Raw genomic sequence first — 21,013 nt, 5'->3', positions numbered from 1 at the left:
AGTCAATGATCGGTTCAGTTGCACCAGAGGACCGAGTCCATGCCATGTAAAAACAGCCCAGACCATTATGGAACCACCGCCAGCTTGAACAGTGCCTTGTTGACAACTTGGGTCCATGGCTTCGTGGGGTCTGCGCCACACTCGAACCCTACCATCAGCTCTTACCAACTGAAATTGTGACTCATCTGACCAAGCCACGGTTTTCCATTCGTTTAGGGACCAACCGATATGCTTACGAGCCCACGAGAGTCGCTGCAGGCGATGTCGTGCTGTCAGTAAAGGCACTCGAGTCGGTCTTCTGCTGGCATAGCCCCAAAAAGACAAATTTCGCCGCACTGTCCTATCGGACACGTCCCTCGTACGTCCCACATTGATTTCTGCGGTTATTTGACGCAGTGTTGCTTGTCTGTGAACATTGACAACTCTACGCAGACGTCGCTGGTCTCGGTCGTTAAGTGCAGGTGGTCGGCCACTGCGCTGTCTATGGTGGGATGTTATGCCTGAAATTAGATACTCTCGGCACACTCTTGACACAGTGGATCTCGGAATGTTGAATTCCCTAACGATATCCGAAATGGAATGACACATGCGTCTAGCTCCAACTACCATTCCGCGTTCAATGTCTGTTAATTCTCGTCGTGCGGCCATAATCACGTCAAAGCCTCTTCACATGAATAACTTGAACACAAATGAAAGCCCTGCCAAAGCACTTCGCATTTATACATTTTCTACGCGATACTACTGCCATCTGTATATTTGCATATTGCTATCCCATGACTTTTGTCACTTCAGTGTATAATATCTGAAATTTAGGGTCTTGTTTTAACATTTTTAAATATTTACAATATCAACGTTTTTTTCTTTCCCTCCCAAGTGTTTCGTGCATGAAATTACTCTGAATATGCAAGAAACAATTTATTTTGCTGAAATATGATTTTAGGCCATTATATATGCATAGTAAGTAATGGAAATATGAAAATCAGTGCGACTTACTTACACATAAAAAACTGCAAAATGACAGCAAGATATTTGCTTTCAAAACTTAGTTTTTGATTAAAAAATAAACTACCTTTACTTACAGTTAATCAAACTTTTAAATTAACATATAAATATATACATTCAAAAATCCATTTATAACGTATTATACAGCCACCAAATATGCAACCACTGAATATTATTCTGCAATAATTTGTCTTTTTATGCTTAAATTTACTATACATATAGACCATCAATATTAAAACTTATTTCATAAAATTTCATTTGAGAAATTAAAAATGCTTAGTTCTGATATAAAGTAATTTTATTACTCCTAAAATTACTTTATATGCATACATATATATATATAAGTAAACAATTTAATTAATCGTAATAAATTGCCTGATACTTGCAAAATGCATATAAAATGATTGATATGCGTATAAAATGATCCATATGCTAAGCTTTATATGCATGTTTTAATTTTAAAAAATTTGCCCCTATACACAGCTTATACTCACAAGATAAAAACATGTAATGATGTAAATTGTGAGCAAAAATGCCCATTAAGCAATCACAATGTTCTTAAAGGAAATTTATTAAAACTATTCCTTCAAAAATTTTATAATCATGAATATTTGAATGTGTTTTAAAACAAGCGATTAAACAAGTGATTACGTCTTAGTAAATCTCCACCAAAATCTGCTGGATTAAACTTCTTAAGCATGCTGTTTACATTTGTGTATTTGAATATATAGTTTTTAAATTTCCATTAAATTACCCACATTCACTTGATTACAGCTCCCAGTTAAAAATAATGAAATAATTATGCTCTTTAGGATATTTTCACTCAAAAGTTCGATGATATTCAGTTTTATTTAAAATTCATTAAAAAAATCACCTTACAATAATATGTCAATATTTTCATCCTTTTGTCGTTGCAGACATGAAGATAATCTTCGAATCTATATATTCAAATATGACAATGTTGCATGATGTACATTTTGTCAATTACCATAGCGAAATTTTATCCTCTTTCAGATTAGAATTAATGCAGTTTTGCAGTTTTTATCCCTATGTTGTTTTTAAAATTCCAGTTCTATTGCATGTATTCAGTCTAACTCATATATTCAAAAAATAAATAAATAAACCTAAACACAAACACACACACACACACACACACACAAAAAAAAAAAAAAAAAAAAGATCAATTATGCCTCGTAGTAAACAGCGATCATCGTTTGATCAAGTAGTCGAGTGGGTGTACTCCAACTGCGCTAATGAAAATCCCCCCTGGGTTGAGCTATAGTCCAACTGCGCCAATCAAAAAATTTTCCCCTGCTGCCTACAGGGTTACAATTTAACTTTTCGAAACCAATTGTAGCCAAGAGGAAAATAAAAATAAAGAAATAGAATTACATATCACAAGAACAAGTATAAAATATCTAACAGTCAAGCTAATTACTTGAATAACAGTAATAAATGCGAGAGCTAACAAAGAAAATAACAGGTATTGGTAAACATACATATAAGCATTACAAACATCTTTCATTTATTATAATAATATCATAAATTAAATAGTTATAAAGCATACAAATTATATTTTTAATAAATTACATCAATAATAGTCAAGATGTCTGAACTAGACTGGAAAATTTAAAAGAGTTCACTAGCGTGCAAAAAATTATTCCATATCAAAGTGTGTTAAAGTGTGCTAAAAATATTTTCTGTTAATTAAAGTAATCATGTAAATGTTTGCAGAAATTAAATTTAGTTAAATTTTAAAAAAGCTTAGCATGAAATCTATTATAACAACATTACTATGCATTTGGAACACTGACGTATAAATTGTAAATAAATTTAAATTATTATGCTAAGAAGTTTTTTTCTAAAATTTATCTAGAAGAAAGGAATTAGATAAACAATACTGCAAATTAATATAATCAATCAGGCCTCTCAATAAATAAAAGTTTATTTTTTTAACCAAAAATTAAAAATTGGGATGCAAAAGTTTGAGTAATCTAAACATATAATTGATTAGAAATGTAAAATTTAATTAATAACCAGCTAATTAACAGTAACACTAAGCTTAATTTCATTCAATCTAAAACAAGCAATCGATGAGGAGCTCCGCATAACTGAAGCTTTAATGCTATTTTACGTAGATTTGCGTAAAAAATAAATATTTGCACTTGTGAAACAAGTGAATAATGTACTGATAGTGAACAGGAATTAAAATACAGTGGTTAAAGATATAACTACTTGTCAGAAAGGTATTCAAAGTTGCCATGGCTAGAGAAATTGAATGATTATAGAAAACTCATAAAGTTAAGCGCTACAGTGTGAAAAGAAAATTCTGGAATAAACATGTTAAGAAAATTAGATGGAGAAATAATCTTTAATTTATTGATATCCATATAAACTCTATGCTTTTGGGAAAATGTTACATATAATTTGCACCGAGGTATCAATCACCGAAACCGAGTTAATTTCTTTCCTTATTTTTTCTTATTAGAGCGATTTGTAAAAAGATATGCTAATGTAAAAGTGAAATTTTTTGCAATATTTTTAAAGAATAAATTAAAAAAGTATTTTTACTTCATGAACTGAAAATTTTAAGCTACATTTTTACACAGTAAATAAGTACAAAAGAAAAGAAAGAGCTGGGGGATCACTGGGACTAGAAACTCGAGTCGGACTACCAATGTTTAGTGACTTTTCCGCTTGATCATAAGACCTTTTGAAATTAGGCTGAACAATATATTAAAGAAAATAGAAGATACAGCACACGTAAGAACAAAAGTGGGCTGAATTAGAGATTTACATGTTTGGTGAATGAGTTAAACTTACTTGTATGCCATCAGGAAATATTAGGAATGTAGCATAAATGCATGAGTGAAGAAGGCAATTGCAATCTAAATCATTGTAATCTAAATGTATAACATTATCAGTATCTGCTATTAATTTCAATACTAATGAAAAAATTATAAATGAATTATATTATAAATCACATGAACTCGTTGCATTATAAATTGCAACAGTTAGAAATATTATTAGCGTGATTTAGCGACCATCTTTGTTAACAAATAATTTCAAGTAATTAATTTTACAAATAATTCAGCCCGAAACTAGGTTAGAAAATAAGCTACATGCTGAAGATTAAGCTTTACCCAGGTGTTAGAAACATCTTCTGTTAACTAGAGTTGTGATGCAAGAATTTGTAAAAATTATCATTTAAACATAAATTGGCATAAATTCAATACAAAGTATAAAAATTCTACATACATGAAAACTTGAGTACAGTGCAACAATATGTGAAAAAGGAATGGATTAAAAGGGAACTGAAAATCCTAAGATATGAATATAAGGGAGTTTGATTTTTTTTTTTTTTTGTTAATTATGAAAATTCTGCTGACGCTCATAATTATTAATTTATTAATTAAATTTGTGTTAGAAATTAAATGTGTGCCAAAGTACATCAGGTGGAAAACAGAATAAATATTTAAACGTTTCTAGTATTAAAATATGGAATTTGTAACAAAGTTAAATAACCTTAAAATAACTTCAATGATTAAAAATGGAAAGCTTAATACAGGAATATATTGCAATAATATTAGTGTGAATTTAGAACGACTTAAGAAGTCCAATTTTTAGGTTTAATAAAGAGAATTTTTTAAATTAAATTAGAACTGTTTACCTAAAATGGTAAATTTGAAGAAGATTTGTTAATATTTATCTAGACAACAAATTTATTTTTAAGGTGAGCTACAAATCCAATATTGATAGGTTGATTATGTATCCGTTTTATGTATGTCATTAAGCCATCAATTTTACTATTCAAAACTTATATATATATCAGCGACTAAAATCTACAGCTTGGAAAGTTTTTAATTCTTACAGAGAATAAAAACGATCTGGCTCATCATTCCTTTAAACATCATAAAACTTTAAAATGAGTGTAAAAGAAGTTTATTTTTACTTTAGCACACGCCAGACTTTAAATTAGTATTTGTTTTGCATGCACAATTTTTATAATATTGATAAACGAAAATAAAGGCTTGCAGTCTCAATAGAATGTCTCATTAATGGCGATAAATGACTTTTTGTAGCACCCAATCTTCTTGGAAAAGAAATAGGGGACAGGAAATGTCGCGCAGTTCGTGGATTAGATAATAAGGGAACGGGGATCTTCGATCAAATTTGGCGCAGTTCGTATCCTACCAGTCGAGTTCGACAGAGGAAGGATAGTGGCCTACCGAGAGTGTGGATTATCTTTCAGGGAAATCAGTAGTCGTGTTGGACGAAACCAAACAACTGTAATGCGGATATGTGACCGTTGGATGCAGGAGGGTACGACGGACCGACGTGTTCGATCGCATCCACCTCAGTGCACCACTTCACGTGATGACAGGAGCATTGTGCGCATGGCAGTGACGGATCGCTCAGTCACATCACGAATCCTAGCACAGCACATTCAGTCTGTAACGCATCATCCAGTGTCTGCTCATACCATTCGACGCCGTTTACAGCAGAGTGGTCTGTCCGCACGACGTCCATTGTTTCGTCTACCCTTGCCGCAGAACCACAGACATCGCCGCCGCCAACAGTGTGATGAAAGAAGGATGTGGACGGCAGAATGGAATGAAATTGTCTTTACTGACGAGTCACGCTTCTGTCTGCAAATCACGATGGTCGGATTCGAGTCTGGAAACACCGTGGAGAGACGATGCTGAACAGCTGCGTTATGCACCGCCACACTGGTCCTGCACCGGGTATTATGGTACGGGGCGGTATTGGATCTCACTCTCGCACTCCTCTAGTACGCATTACCGGTACTTTAAACAGCCAGCGCTACATCTCCGAGGTGTTAGAGCCAGTTGTCCCTCCTTACCTTCAGGGCTTGCCCACAGCCATATTTCAACAGGATAATGCGTGACCACACGTGGCACGCATAGTCCAAGGGTTCTTCGTCAATCTCCAGATTGAATTGCTTCTCTGGCCGGCTCGCTCTCCGAATCTTTTGCCGATAGAAAACATGTGGTCTATGGTTGCTGAACGATTGACCCAGATTACATCCCAAGCTGCCACACCAGATCAACTTTGGCAACGTAAGGAAGCTGCTTGGTCTGCTGTGCCCCAAGAACACATTCAAAGTCTCTCTGAATCAATGCCGAGGTATGTGGCAGTGGTGATCTCCAACAATGGCGGCTACTCTGGCTACTGATTCTGGAAAGAACCACACTTCACAGAAGTCTATAAATTTAATCATTTGATACTTGGTCAACATGTTATCTACTACATAAATTTTGTTGTGATATCTCTTCTTTCTTAGTGTTGCAATTTGGGTGGCCAGCAGTGTATTTTCCCCACCATTTTTAACGCAACAACGGTTGGCATCCTGCCAAAAGACTTACATTCATACAAGTAGATGTTAGTTACACAGCTATGCGTGTAAGAGGTCACCCAAGTCCTCCAATCGCCGGAGAGACAGAAATTAGCTCCCGAAAAATGATACCTGGGGCATCTTTGAATATTCGCAGATATACATACGAAGATTCTTTCTTATACATTTGCAGTCCGAGAATCAAGAAATAAAATTTTCATAATTTGTATAAATTTCGTATGAACAATAATACATATTTCTTCCCTTACTTTTAAAAATAAGACTATTAAAAATTATGGAACTCTATTCTTTGGCAGAATTATTCCTCTTGTGGTAATAATTATATTGTTATTACTACATATATTAGAAATAATAATATTCGCGTTATAATTAACAGCCTGCCATATTAGCATCATACTATTATATTAGCATTGTAATTAACAGCAACATCAGAGCTACGTACGTACATATAGCTATGATATTGCTGTTACTTATATTGCTAATATAATAATAAAAATTACACAGTAAATACTAATAACAATTAAATAATTATAATAATTGTTTATTACACTGTAAATCCTTTCCGAGTGCGGATTTGTGGAACATGATATTGGACACAGGCGTTACCTTAATTGTTTCCATTTTATATGTCCAACCCAAGAATTTTCATTCATACCCGGTACGCTGAAGAGTTCTGCTTATTAGGCAATAATACAAATACTTTCTGTTACAATTTGCTAAATATTCAATTAACATTTTATCATTTTCTTCTTTTAATTACAATATTAATAAGGTTTATTTAAATTATAAATAGTTCCTTAACTTGTACTATACCTAACATATTTGTTCCACAGAAAATTAACTTTGTGGAATGCTGTTTTGTCGTACCCGCATTGTATTAATGAAGAAAGATCCACGTTCGTCAAGAATTAACCGTAGCAGGATCTTATAATTAATGATAATAATTAAATGATTTTATCATTAATTAGAATGGTAATATAATAACAAATATTATACAATAAGAGTTTTATTCCACTAAAAATTTTGGGGACATTCGTATATTTACCATATAAATAGATTAATTAATGAAAGCAGAAAATTAAATTCAATGTAATCAAATACTTAATTAAAAATGATAATGCGCATAATCAGTTTATAGTATTAAAAAGTAATTTTCCGTTACCGTAACTCCGTATTCTTTATTAAATACATAAAGGGAAAATAAAGAGGGGAAAAAACGAGTAGGAAAAAATCACTCTTTCATATTTTCATCCTTACATTATCCTCCCTATATCATAAAATGAACCTGTCCGATTTGCATTCGTTGTTTGCATGTGGTGTTCGACACGTGGCCGTATGCACTGGATTTAGTTACTGAGGAATTTGATCGAGCCATTTACAGGTATTTTAATTTCTGATATACTACTACTAATCGCATGCGCAAAAACATTCTGCGATTTCAGCTTTCGAAGATATTTCATAGTTATGATAAAGCAATGTTTAGTGTTTCGCGAGGTGGGCTAATGCTGCTACATCAACTTTCGATTTAGGGAAAATTTTGTATTTACTTATAAGATTTCATTTTCTAAAAAGAATAATATATTATTATTAAATTTGATAAAAGTATATATTCATATACATACTTGTTTTTCAATGTAGGCATCAGTAAAAATTTATTTAAACTGTAAGATGCAACTTTCGATGCTAAATATATTAAAAATCAGTGTGAATTTTTCATGTAGCAAAAACACTAATTGCTTAGACAAATAATTGAATAACTTTAGCATTTATGTTACACATGAAAACTGAGTAATTGCACACATAAATAATTTAATTATACTGTAATTGGATAGCTTATATTTGTAATTATAGTATAATTGTGGCTCAGTTATAATATAATTAATTGTATTGTAACTAAATTACTTACATTTATAATGAAATGTAATTGTGGCTCAATTATAATGTAATTAATTGCATTGTACCTGAATTACTTATATTTGCAATGATAATGTAATTGTGTCTGGTGAATCTATATTAAAAATTTCATGAATATATCTCCTACACTTTTTTAAGCAATATACTTGAAAATTTCTTCTGTTAAAAAGTATTGATAAGTGAATTCTTCATAAAGTTCCGGGAGCTTTTTTTAATATTTGTTCTGGTATTTGCACTGCATAAAACTCAGTGCATTCTATCTCTTATATAGCAAATGAACTCATAGAGAAATATAGTCACACCTTCATTTAAAGCTACTTACATGAATTTTAAAACTTGTATATGAAACAATTTTTAGCATTAGTACTTAAAACTGAATTCATATTTAGAGCTCTACATTTTTATTCTTCAAATTTTGGCAGGATCTTTTAATATTTAACTGGGTGTACTGACTGTTACTGTCTGAATTAACTGCACAAAAGAGCGAAGCAATTTTTTGATAATTTTTGATTGATTTGTAAGGCCCACCAATGACCAAAAGGTAAAACTGTTGAACACTGGTAGTTCGACCTGGATTCAATCCTGTGATTTTTGCATGGCTTTCCCTGAATGTAAATCTAAGTCAACTTCCCTTTGAAAGTCCTCTACAAAAGCATCCTTCCTCTGAAGTGGATAACCATCATATGCTTTGCCTTAATTAATTAACCTAACCTTTATCATCTCGAAGTTATAATGAAAATTACAATATCTCATATGCTAATTAACTTACAAGCAAACTAAGTAAGACTAATTTTTATTGTTGAACTGCATATGAAATGTAAGCAATTTATCTATAAATTAAATGTTCTTTTTTTAAATTTTATATCATTGTTCTTGTGTGACACTTGAGCTGTTTCATATGTTTGGATTGATCTTTCCAATTAAGCCATATGTAACAAGATATTTGTACTGGTACATCTGACAAGTATAACTTAACTTCTGTACAGGGATTATACTTATAACAGTTAGTATTTTATGGTGTTAAATAATATATTTTATACGTAGAGCACTAAATTTATTTTTTACTATGTATCTTGCTTTTATATTTTTTATTATGAAATAATTTAATTAAAATATATATATATGTTTATTTTCATTTATTTTATTTATTTATTATTTTAACTCCTTTCAGTTATATAAACCCTTACAATCTAATAAACTTCTGCATTGTTAGTTTGAATAAAACCAAGGAAGCAAGACAGAGAATGTCATCAGTAAGTTAAATATTAAATATATACATATATATTTTTTCTAATTTGCAACATTTGTACTTTTAAATTTACTTTTTATTCTATAACATTTACTCGTGTAATTTCCCATTCTTACCAATTTTCCCAACTGAGAATCGGGAGGAGAAAATTATGATTTTATTTCACAGGATTAGATTTGAGCAAATGAGTTAAAGTAAGAACTTAGCAAATTAAAAAGCACGTAAGAACAGATGTATTATATTAATACGACTGCACTTAAAAATCAGCAAGACTTTGTTTTCAGGACTATTCTTTTAACTCACATTTCAATTTTGTTCAAATTTTAATCCTTTTCAATTTTATCTTTAGTACTATTCTTTTAATTTCCAAGCTATTTTTTTGATCCATACTTTGTTTTTGCTACTATAAATCAAAAGTTTTTAAAATATGTGTTAAGATTCTAGCTAACAATTTCGTGAAAGGGGAAATACATACACAAGTAAATATGACACCCCGAGATAAAACGAAAATAGTATTTTTGTAAGAATATAACTGAATTCAGAATTAACAAAAAATTCAGAATTTTCCCGATACAGTCGAATCCTGCTACAAGAAACTTTAATACAAGACATCTTTGATAATAAGAAAAGAAAATTTTTATTGAAACGGCATTAAAGTACAGTATGAGGAGTTTACAACAGAGAAAATGAGTCCCGAAGTTCCCAAATGTATGCTAAGTAACACACAGCCAAAGGCCAAACGTGAAGCAGTCACTGAAACAAGCTAAATACTTATATCTTCACAGTAATAATGATTATATGCAGGAGTATACAGTTTCCTAACGGATGTTACTGGATAGGTAGAGGGAATAGAAATGGTCCAATTTCAGAACCTTGTGTACATTCTCAGGTTAAAGACCGTGGATTGTGGTACAATTTACTTAACAAAATAAATCCAAAATGTTATCAGCTTTGAAACAATTTAGTTTACAAAAAATACAGGTATATTAAAAGAAACAAATTTTTAATTCCACTTCAGCTTTCATACATCCAGAACTGACTTCGATAAGTCTCGCACAGTATTATTAATTCCCCCCCCCTTTACTGCTCCATTCTCCCAATATCTAGTGGGTGCATTTCAAACAGCAAGTAAAACTGAACATTCTCAATGTGAGAATTTATAACATTTAATAATTAAGCATTATTGACGTATTTATCAATGTATTTATTATTATTATATTGAATACTAATTTATACATTATTATACTGATAAATTTAAATAAATTTAAATTTAAATTTTAACAAACACGTAAAAAGTAAAAAAGCAAATTTAAAGCCAAAATAAAGAAAAAAAAATAATTTTTAAAAAAAATTTAAAAAAAATGTGCAAACATATAAAAGATTTAATTCTCGAACTAATCTACAATATCATTTAAATTCAGAAGCATAAGCAAATCAAGTGCAAAACCAATCCATGAAAATAAATTCACTAATTTAGCAAATTAAAATTAAACCAAACAATTTTTTAAAAATGCATAAGTGAATGACTGTTGAGTAAGCAGGAGACAGACTTATCAAGGGGAAGTTGCCTCCAAACCTAACTTTCCAATCATTCAATTCGTGTTTCGTCATTCCTGCAGGCAAGGGTAAAAGTCAAAACCAAAAGTAAAAAGAAATACCAATAAAGTGGTACCCTTGTCATTCTAGCAAATGACTTACTTGTAAAGTTAGCAATATGCCTTTTAATATCACAGCCTTTAAACAACTTCCCTTTTGAAAAACTTATAATTGCATTTAACTCATCACTTGTAACACATGAAATCTTAAATATGTTGGACAAACCAAAAATAGTCTTAATATTAGAATTAACAACCACAGAGCACACATTAAAAAATTTGCAACTACTAATTTTAGCACACTTAATACAGCTGAATTAGAACATTTTCAAATACATGATTTCAAAAAATTAATATTCAAATTTTGGACATTGTGCCTGAATACAAAGTTAGATTATTTCAAGAGTCACTCTACATGCTTAAATTCAAAACACTTTACCTTTATGGACTCAATACATTCAACCAATACATTAAATTAAATTCTGAAATTCCAACTTACAGCCATTTTAAATTATTCAGTAAAAAAACATTACGAAGAACCAGAGCAGGTAATAAACAAAAAAATAAACTTCTTTCAACAATAGATACAAAAAAGTTAAACGATAATATTAATAATTACTTTCTTACTGATAATTTCACTAAAAATATAATTACTTGGTTGCATACTTGTAAGCACAATTTCTTAAAATTACTTATAAAATTTGTAAAACAGCATTTTACAGGGCACAATATTATCAAAGACCTTATTATTGACTTTTACAATTATAAATTCTCTGCAAATAACAAATACAATAAATATTACTGCAAAATCAATTTCCTTCATCCTAACTATGATCATATTCAGTTTAGCAAAACTTTTAGAAAAAGTCAACAACTTTTTCCAGCTACTAAAGTACAGATCTCGCCAGCTTTCAAGTATCAAATTCCTCTTAGTAAATTGCTAATTAACCACCATGAATTAGCTTCTGCAGCCCATTCATACTGCAAAGAGCTTCAATACAAAGATTTCATAGATAAATTTCATCAACATATTATTACAGGTAATTTAGCAATAGTTCAAAACCAACATTTAAGAATTTTAATGGAAAAGGTACCAAATTTAGACCAGTACTAAAAAATAACAAACATCACAGTTTTAAAAGTTTCGTAAAATATATAGACGAATTTATAGTTAAAACTAGTTTCAAATTAAATATTCCAAATTCTACCTTTATGGCTTGAAAACATGCAGTATTAGAAGAATTCAAGCAAAGAATTCGTAGAATTGAATTTAATAGCAATTTACAGAGGAATATAATCATTCCTCTTTTACAGGATTTAAAACAAAAGTTCATAATTACCAAAATTGACAAAGCCAATAATAACTTTAGCATAATATGAAAATTTTTTTATGTCTCATTAATTAATACTGAACTAAATAATGCCATTACTTACAAACTCACCAATCTACAAGAAAATGTTATTGCAAAAAAGCTAAAAACATTTCATAAGAAACTGCAAATTTCACAACCATCTAGCTACAATACATTAGCAAATCTATATGCTCTCCCAAAATTTCATAAATCACCACTCAAATTTAGATTTATTGTTAATGGTACAAATAATTATAAAAAGAATATAGATTACATTTTTGCAATTATACTTAAAAAAATCTGTAATTTAATCCAACAACTCGTTAACAAACAACACAATTATAGTTGGATTATTTATAATGATGCTCCAGTTCTCAGCAGTTTTAAAAGTTTAACAATCAAGAACATTAACTGCTATGACTTTGAAAACCTTTATACTTCTCTACCATTAGAAGAAATTTTTACTAGTTTAATGCAACTAACACAACTTTTTCCTGACATACTTGACATCCTTTGTATTGAAAGATGGAATACTTATCTGAATTGTGCATTATTTAATAACTACATTAAATTCAATAATAAGATCTTTCAGCAAGTTAGAGGAATTCCTATGGGAGCAAATAGTTCTACACAAATTTGTAACCTATTTCTTTTTACTTTTGAATATAAATTCCAACTAAGTTTAAATAAAAATGAATTAAAGCTATTTGCTCATACTTTTAGATGCATAGATGATATTATAACTTTCAATAATAATTCTACTTTTGAGCAATTCAAAATTTACCCAAATAGTTTAACACTTAATAAAACGAATACGAATCAAGATACTATTGAATTCCTAGACCTGCAAATTATTAAACACAGTAAAATTAAATTATTTGATAAAAGAAGGAATTTCCATTTTCATACTATTAAACTAATTAATTGGAACTCTAATATCTCTAGAAAAGTAATAGAAAACACGTTTCATAGCCAAATAATCAGAATAAAAAATATATGTACTGAAATAGACGATTTAAAGGAAGAAATAATAAAGCTAATTAATGTTCAAGTTGATAACCAAGTACCACCAAAATTTATTATTTTGTATATTAAAAAGGCAGGCCTTGACTTTACTTTATAATTTTTTGGCTCTTTTGGATATGATAACATTACCTTAAACCTTAGCTGGAGGGTAATGAAAGATATAAAAGAGTAGAGAAATTATCTTGTAAATTTTTATTGTAAATATTTTGTAAATATGTATATTTAATCAATTTCTGGGAATTTTTAGAGGTTTTTTAGGATTTCATTTCATAAAATTTTGGGAAATCTTTTGACATTTTTAATTTTACTTTAAAACTTTAATTTTAAAACATTTCAGTTTTACTTAATTACTTTAATCTTTTGCAATTTTCACATAAAAAATTTTTTACTTAACATTACTTACAATTTTTCTACAAACACACATTTCACATTACAAACAGTTTACATTTTTTCATTCACAATACCACTTAACTTTATTTTACTTCAAGCAAAACTTACATCTCTTGATTGGCTCAGCTACTTAACTCCCTAAATAATTGATAATTACTACCTTTAGGATTTTTAATTTTTAATTTTTTTATTTATTTTAATCTTAATGTTTGCAAAAAAATTTTAATATATAAAGATAGCAGCTTGGCACACAACTTTACCTACATAAGCGCCATCTATATAATTTGAAGAACACACTTACTTCTCTTTCAAAACACTTTTGCAGACCCCAACACTCTATAGTAGGTAAGTTAGAATTAAAACTTACTATTTACTTGCTTTAAGTATTTTTAAAATTTTTTATGTAGTATTTAAGTATTTTCTAAATATGAAATTATATTTTTAAGTACATATTTGTTTTTTAAAAAAATTTGTATTAGTTCTTTTTGTTTCTTATTGGTTTATATGGATAATGTCTAGTTCTTTTTTAGTTTCTTTTTATTAATATGCATATTCGTGTCGGGGAGGTTTCTGTAGACAAGGGTTTCTAAAATACATTGATTTTTTTTATAAAAAAATTAATTTTTTTTTAAACTTAATTTAAAAAAAAGTTTAATTTAATACATGACTTTACTTGCTTGTTTCTCATAAGACTTCATTAGTATTTTCCTTTTAGAACTTTAATTCCTAAATGCTTTTTTAAGGGTACCACTTTTATTGGTATTTCTTTTTACTTTTGGTTTTGACTTTTACCCTTGCCTGCATGAATGACGAAACACGAATTGAATGTTTGGAGAGTCAAGTTTGGAGGCAACTTGCCCTTGATAAGTCTGTCTCCTGCTTACTCAACAGTCTCAACTTATGCATTTTTAAAAAATTGTTTGGTTTAATTTTAATTTGCTAAATTAGTGAATTTATTTTCATGGATTGGTTGTGCACTTGATTTGCTTATGCTTCTGAATTTAAATGATATTGTAGATTAGTTCGAGAATTAAGTCTTTTATATGTTTGCACATTTTTTAAATTTTTTTTAATATTTTTTTTCCTTTATTTTGGCTTTAAATTTGCTTTTTTACTTTTTACGTGTTTGTTAAAATTTAAATTTATTTAAATTTAAATTTCATTTAAATTTATTTAAATTTAAATTTCATTCCTTCAAATTTAAATTTCATTCCTTCAAATTTAAATTTCATTTGCGCCTTGCAGCAATGGCGCAAAGAATATTTAATTAAATTTGTATTTAAATTAAATTTATTTAATTAAATTAAATTTTATTCTTATGAAACAAAATTATTATACTGATATATTCTTTTGATGAGTGGACTGGAATTGATTAATTAGTTCTATATTTTGAAGAATTTTTTCTATGCAGAGAAAATGGATGGAGGAATATGTTCCACTTAATTTAATTTTCCTTACATAATGCTTAAATTAAATTTTTTTTCACCCTTTTCAGTGTCGCTTTAGAGACATCACTTTTTTTTAAAGCAAGTATGCCCTTTTCGGGATTCGAATCATGGATCTTCCAACTGCTAGCCAGATATGCTACAACTTACACCACGAAAGCATGCGCGAGGGAATGCAATAATTCTTTTTAACTGATTTCAACCATGCCTTAGCTATCCTTTGTAGCATGCTTTTAACTACAGCTGAATTTATTAGCCTGGGGTTGAACACTTAGAGCTGGTATTTTACCCCTCCCTGGAAAGAATTCCCCCCCCCCTCGGTAGTTGGGAACTCCTGTCTCGCATATTCGTTTAATGTTTTCTTCTGTATTCTTAGTTTGTTGCACCGCATTTTGTTATTTTGGTAATTAGTGCAATTTGTGATTATGTATTTTATTCTATTTCTGTATTACAGTACAGCTTTATTTAGAGGAAATAAAAAAAAAACAGGAAGGTGAGAGCAATATGAGGATATTTTTAAAATAAGAATTATTATCGAGATTTATGCTGGAGCATTTGTTTGCATTCTTCATAAAGCGAAAAGAAAAGAACAATTTCATAACTTTCATCCTAATGTATAGTCACGCAGGGAAAATAGGCTTGTATATATACAGCAGAGGAATCAAATATTGGTAAAAGAAAAAAGCATATTAAAAAAGTGTGTCCCCTTCCCCTCCAAAAAAAAGAAAACTTTTGTTGAGTGTTACAACACAGCATCCTCAACGGTATCCCACGCGTAGGAATCTTAAATTGAAACCACATAATCATATAAGATTCCTTTTTTCCCCCTAAAGCTAGATTCACACTTACTAAAGTAAGTCAGAATAAAAAGCAACAAGCCTGTTTAAACAAAGATTTAGCTTTAGTGTAGAATTGGGTGCCCCTTCGATTGGCGACACTTTAAAAAAATTTTGGCGATGAAACCTCACTTCTGGTTACCACGATAGTTTTAACTTTGTTTTAGCTTCCCGATTTTATTTAAATGAAAATAGATTGATGTGTACATGGACATATTTAAGGCAGTGCTCAATGCCTAGTTTGTGCAATTCTAGGATGTTTTTTTAAGTAAAAACAGATCGATGTGTACATGGACACAGATCTTATGCAATTCTACGACTTCTTATTTTGGTTTTGTATAGCGGCCATCTTGAAATTGTGACTTCCTGGCGCCGATCTTGGCTTAAAAAAAGAATCGCCAATAAACAAGGGGCACCCAATTGTAAACTTTTACCAAAGATTTACATGAATGTCAGTTCGTACCGAAGAAGAAACTTCTACTTTACAATCTTTCATTCACACAGGTTACAGGGACTTGATAAAAAATCCTTTCAATTAACAATGTGTTAATTACAACACCTGTCAATTGGAACAAAATTTAAGGTTTGTTTAAATCATGCATACCTTTCTAAATTTCAATGATACCTGGCAAATCTTTCCATAGCGCAATTTTGCCGCGTGCGCAATATATTAATGAAGCCCACCTCGCGTTCGTAAATGTTTGCTGTACATTTTAAAAAATTAACCTGCTTTGGAGAAATTCCGTTTCGAAAAATGGGCCACTTTCAAAAATTCAAAGCTCGCTACGACCGTGGTTAACAGCACCTGTTTGGATATGTATTTAATATTTGCATTTCTTTTTCTTTCCTTTTTTTTTTTTTTTTTTTTTTTTTTTTTTTTTGTGAATAACAACAATATTTATATTTTACGTTTATTCTTCTAGCATGAAAATAAAATAGTATAGTTTTCTCAGCCGTACTGTGCTGCAGACAGTTTTCTGTTTAATAATATTTCACACTTTAGAATGTTAATAAAGTTTGTAAGCTCATTTGGTCCAAGGCTACTAGCATTGGCTCCCCAGGTGAGGCTTGTTCAACAGGAAATACATACTTCAGAATTGTCTTAAGTATACTAATAATGCAGATCGTGTCTCAGAATTGTCTTGATGTACTAATAATGCGGATCGTGTGGATGTCGTTAGAAAGATAAGTGATAAAAGTTTTACTACTCGAATATCTTATTGAAGTAATTTACGCTTATTAATCAATATTCATGGTAATAAAGACTTAATTAAGTAAAGCCGATCTTAAAACATAAAAGACGATGAGGCAAATCAATCCTAACTCGGCTTCTTAATAGTTTTAATAATCAGCTAAGCCTAACGGAGTTACAAGCGCGATTGGATAAAAAATGAATAACTATTTAAAGAATTTCATCGACATGATGCCGCTCTACCCGAAGAAGCTTCTAAAACTACTGAATTCGAAGCTAAATATTTTGAAACAAAGGTAATGTATCAATCCACCACTGAAGTACACTCATGTCCATAAATTAAGCATAATTCGGAGTCACGCGGAAACCGAACTCTAAAATAAATATATCACCTGTAAAATCACTACACACATCTTGAAGAATCATAAGCAAATTTCAGGAAGTAACCAGATGACACCGATGGTACGTCACAATGACGAGAGTGTAAGAGAGTGATATATAAGGAATACAGGCGAAGAAGTAAGATTGTTCGCAGGCGCTTTATAAGCATTTCAGTGCAATAACCGAATAGTTATGACACAAAGGACGCATTTGGATGATTTTTTACATGGTAGAATTATCGGCCGTCTGGAATGTGGGCGTACCCAACTGGAAGTATCAGACGAACTTGAAATTGCCCAGAGTGTCATCTCCAGGCTTTGGCAACGATTCCAAGATGATGGTAATGTGAGTAGACGTTACAGCACAAGTCGCCCCAGAGTTACAACGCCGAATGAGGACCCGTATTTGGCAGTTACTGCCAAAAGAAACAGGCGGAGCACAGCCCCAGACCTGTCTCGTCAGCTCTCTTCAGCCACTGGTACGACAATTTCAAGGCAGACCGTGTACAGACGCTTAGGGCAGATTGCTCTATATGCTCGTAAACCTGTCAGATGCGTTCCACTTACTGAACTCACTGTCGCCTGCGGTTAGCCTGGAGTAGAGAGCATGCATTGTGGACACCGCAACAGTGGGCTTGTGTGATGTTTTCCGACGAGTCCAGGTTTAGCTTGCAGTCTGATTCTCGCCGGACTTTCATATGGAGAGCTCCAGGTACCCGTTACCACCAAGAAAACACCATTGAACGACACCGTTACGGTGGTGCAGGAGTGCTCGTTTGGGGTGGAATTATTCTGGGTTCCAGAACTGACCTGCATGTTCAAATTGGAACCCTGACAAGCCAAATCTATCGGGACGTCATTCTGGAACAACATGTGCAAACATCGTAAGCGAATGCCTTCAATCAGAGGATATCATCCGTATGGACTGGCCAGCATTCTCATCGGACTTGAATCCAGAAGAGCACGTGTGGGACATGCTTGCCCGACGAGTTGCAGCCCGTCAGCCTCCTCCTACATGTCTACCGGAACTTCGGAGAGCATTGCTTTTTGAGTGGTGTAATATTCCTCAAGATCAGATCGATAATTTGATACTCAGCATGCCTAGGCGTTGTACGGACTGTACTGCATCGTCTGAGAGACATACAATGTATTAACAATCATACCAACCATGTAATATTGGTTTTTTTGTAAATAGGTTTTTTTTTTTTTTTTTTTTTTTTTTTTTTTTTTTTTTTTTTTTTTTTTGTAATTTGCTCCAGGGAGAAAAAATCGCTAATTTTTTTAATAATATCAAACATATAGCATCTTTTTTTGCTCTTTACCTTTTGTTTAATAAATAAGCTTTACAAGTAAGTCAAATTTGTTTTGCTTCTAACTCTTCCTCGTTTAAACTTTCCGAGTTTCAATAGTAAATATACTGAATTGCTTAATTTTAAAGATCTGTTTATGGCGACAGTTCGTACCAATCAATCATTAGAAAAAATTCAGAAATTCTAATATTTAATAGGACTTTTAACGGACGAACCAGCTGCTATTATTAAACACATTCCGATTTCCGAAACTACGTACAGAGACGCTTGGGACAGCTTAATAAATCAATGGCAGTTGCCTTGGACTAAGAGAATGAGCTTTGTAAACACACACACTTTGTTAACATAATAAAGAGTTTTAATTTAAAAAAAAAAAATGTGAAGTTTTTCAGATTTTATATTACGCCCAAACGGAACTCTTTTTTTTTTTTTTTTTTTACATTTTGTGCGTTACCTTTATTTATTAAGTATTACGTTCTTCGCACTTAAACCATAAAATTCATTTCAACAGCAGTATCATAAATTATTTTTAAAAAAATTTTTAGAATTTCTTATGCACAGTCTCGTGCGCAAAAAAAATTTTTTTTTTTTCTTTCCGTACAGTATTGCCATTGCTCGCTCTGAAATCGTTGAGTTTCTTAAATCAAAAAAACTCTTATATGCTTTACAAAATACGAAACAGATAATAAAACAAATTCCAAATTAGGGCTTCCAGACGCCCAAATTCGGGTGGAGACTTAACATTATTCAAAATTTGATGGCTCTAGATACCGTCGTTTTACCACAATGCGAGAAACATACATACATTTATGCAGATTCTTCATTATTTAATTTCTTTAAACATAATACAGAGCTCTAATATTTGGTGGCAACAATTTGAAAAGTGAACCGACATTTATAGTCAACCGACGCAAAATGCCAAAACGAAATTAATAGCCCTGGGCAAATTGCTCCTTTTGTGCTAATAAATATTGTTGCCATTCACAAAACAAAAGAAATTCAAATTTTAAATAAGCATCCAAAGATAAATGTAGTTTCGTTTCGTTCGTCAGGTAATTAAAACTACTTGCATGTGACATAAACGTTATGTGTTAATACATAACAATAACTTTGAAATATTAGTTTACGCATGACTTTGATCGCAGTGGCAGTACACAAAGTTACAGTTTAATTTTCTCAAATTTCCCACATTCAACAGAATAATTTAGTCAAGTTCCTTAACATGAATAAAAAAAAAAAGTTGCGAAACTGTAAAACTCACCTGTCTTCAATAGACTAAATTTCCGATTTAAATTGATGAACCTTTTAATTTCCGTAACTGCTGAATCGTTACACCTGACCGCACCTAATCCCGAAACGAAACTGACCTATTGCGTCGTTTACTTTCGCGTGGTGCTTTGCTGAATGCTCCACTTTTGGCGATGTATCACGAAACTAGCGACTAAAGGAAATCCAACTACCAGTAACGAACAGCCTATCAGTAAAAAAGGATAAAAACAAAGAAGAGAAAGTGCATGGCAGTGGAAATTGCAGGCTAATCCCTGGAAGAAATGAAAACATCCATTTGAAATCAGTAATACTAGGGCTCGTAATACCCTACTACATCAAATTTAAGCCTCACTGTAATTTTAACTCTTAAAATTTAACTAAAAAATGCGGCCACTTGCGTAAAGAGAATAACTTTTAACGTATTTTTCACGTATCATAAATCACTGATCAAAAATGTCACCAAAGAAATACACAGCCTTATCAATACCTCATCATTGCTTATGTACATTATGTTGCTTTGTTGAAAATATTAATTTCGAGTGCCATTAATAGTTTAAAAGCAATGTAGTTATTTTCTTATTTGATTAATAATTATTTGTATTGATTAATAGACATCATTACTGTTTTAAACTTGATAAATACATAAGGTACGTAATACAATACGTAAAGGGAATAA

General features: G+C 31.1%; 1 protein-coding gene across 1 annotated transcript in view; it reads right to left on the bottom strand.

Moving 5' to 3' along the window:
- LOC118200967 (uncharacterized) overlaps positions 1-20,422 on the bottom strand; it is a 40,202-nt gene extending 19,780 nt beyond the window's left edge. Inside the window, exon 1 of the mRNA XM_035372963.2 lies at positions 20,330-20,422. The gene's annotated coding sequence lies outside the window, so the exon portion shown is untranslated. The remainder of the gene's footprint in view (positions 1-20,329) is intronic.
- Positions 20,423-21,013: the final 591 nt, after the last annotated feature.

This window comes from Stegodyphus dumicola, chromosome X1, assembly GCF_044657685.1.
Source record: "Stegodyphus dumicola isolate Sdum_Otavi_A_Nest chromosome X1, ASM4465768v1".
Classification (NCBI taxonomy): Eukaryota; Metazoa; Arthropoda; class Arachnida; order Araneae; family Eresidae; genus Stegodyphus; species Stegodyphus dumicola.
The sequence above is the reverse complement of the archived record's forward strand: the minus strand, read 5'-3'. Positions and strand labels throughout refer to the sequence as shown.